Raw genomic sequence first — 2,167 nt, 5'->3', positions numbered from 1 at the left:
CTTAAGTTGTCTTCTCCATGGAAAGGCCCATATGACATAGTGGATCGTCTCTCAGACGTGACTTTCCAGTATTGTTCGTCCCGAACAATAGCCACTTACATTAAACCAATAGAAAATTAACAATAACTTAATTAAATGTACAGAATTTACAAACACAAAATTAAAATTCAACAAAGTCTCTTAATTTTATGGGACGTATCTTCTTCCATACTGGTCTCCGTCTTGTTGGCTTCTGCTTCACGTGGGGTTCATCTGCTGCATCAGGAAATGTCCTATTATCGGTAATAATCACATCAGTGGTAGTAACTTCATCAAGAGCTTCACCGTTTCCCTTCTCAAAACTGAGTAGAGTTTCTTCTTCGACGGTGGCTTCTTCAGGTGGCACGTCTTTTGTTCTGTTGTCCACTTCATCCCAACTGAAATGTCCTGGACCGTGATAACGCCAAAGCCTATTGGCATGCACCACTTTTGGCTTACCTCGCCGACCACATTTTACCCAAGGAAGGGGCAGTGTTACGACAGCGAAAGTCACGTGAACTGGTAACACGTCATGATATTCTAGAAGGATCATGTCTGTTCGTGGCAACTCTGGTCTTTTCTACGCACCCTCTATTCTTGTATATAAGTGCGCCAGATAAAGCGAAATTAATTAATCAGAACAGAATTGCAGACAGACAGAGACGGACAACTGAGTCAAGCGTTTTAGTGACCGTAAGTAAAGTGCATGAATCTTTGTGAATTATAGCGTGTGTTTAAGTTAAAGTGACTGTGGAAATTAAGCGTATTGCAACGTTGAATTGAGAAAGAATAAACTAGTTTTATTTAAGAAAAGACTTGTATTGCTGAAGTTTATCGGAAAGAATTTCTATGGAAAATTAACAAACGAACACAGAGACGTAACAGTATTATGTACTGTTAGCGAAATGTGACAAGGTAAATAGTTACTATTACTAACCTTTTTTTTTTCTTTTGTTAAGTTACAGCTTGTGAAATAAAATTTAATTTAGTTGTTTACTGTCACTTGATTTGAGATTCTGGGATTGCCAGCATATAGGTAGTGTTACGACAGTGGAAGTCATGTGACGCTGTTAGAGCATGCGTGACTGAGTTTCTCGAATTATCAGGGAACTCCTCGAATTTTGGCGAAGACTCTTTGTTAATATATAAGTCTGTCGAAAAAAAGCCAGCAGGATGCAATGGATGGAAAAGCGAACAGTAGCTTCGGTAAGTTTTGTGTTAGTGAGCCGTAAAGTGTGTGTTTTGCACTGGTAGAGAGCAAAGTTATCGAGATTGTGAGTAGCTGTGATTTATAGCGTGTATTATAACATTTGTTAAGTTTAAAATGATGAGAAGCTTACTGACTGTGTAATTACTGTGTTCTAAAAATTTGTATCGAGAAAGAATAAACTGGTTTAATTAAGAGAGCACTTGTATAAATGAAGTTCCTTGGAAAGAATTTCTACCGGAAATTAACAAACAGATACGTAACAACTTGGTGTCAGAAGTGGGATGGAAAAAGAGAAAAAAAAAGAAGATGGAAATGAGAAGTGGCAAATCAAACTATAGCTTAGCAGATTTGATGGCAACAATACAAGAACAGCAAAAAAAAACAAGATAAGAGACAACAGCAGTGACTAGAAAACCTGCAACAGTAGCAGCTCGAACAGCAAAATAAACAAGAGAGATTACAGCAGTTGTTGGATGAAAAAGAAAAGAAACAAGAAGAGAGACTACAGCAGGTGGTTGGAGGAGAAAGAAAATGAACAAGAAGAGAGACTACAGCAGTGGCAAGAAAACCAGCTCCAGTGGCAACTGGAACAACAAAGGAAACAAGAAGTACAAATGGAAAACATTAGTAAATTTCAAAGCTAATTAAATGCATCAAAGGATGATTTCTTGTCTTTTACACATGGAGGATACATTAACCTTCGACTTAATCAGTCCAGACAATGGCAAGCCCCTTCCAGACCCTGCAGCTAAACCCTAATGCAGACATCTTCAGTCCTGCCAGAAGTCACATCCCAGATATGAATGTCAGCAACAGGGGTGATCTAGTACGAAGGAAGCCAAGGAATTCGATGGGAAGGCACCGTGGGAAGGCATATAGAGCACAATTTGAGCTACTGGCAGAAATGAATGGATGGACAGAGGAGCAGAAAGCAGTATA

Source organism: Limulus polyphemus, unplaced genomic scaffold (assembly GCF_000517525.1).
Source record: "Limulus polyphemus unplaced genomic scaffold, Limulus_polyphemus-2.1.2 Scaffold1854, whole genome shotgun sequence".
Taxonomy (NCBI): Eukaryota; Metazoa; Arthropoda; class Merostomata; order Xiphosura; family Limulidae; genus Limulus; species Limulus polyphemus.
Note: the sequence above shows the minus strand (reverse complement) of the source record.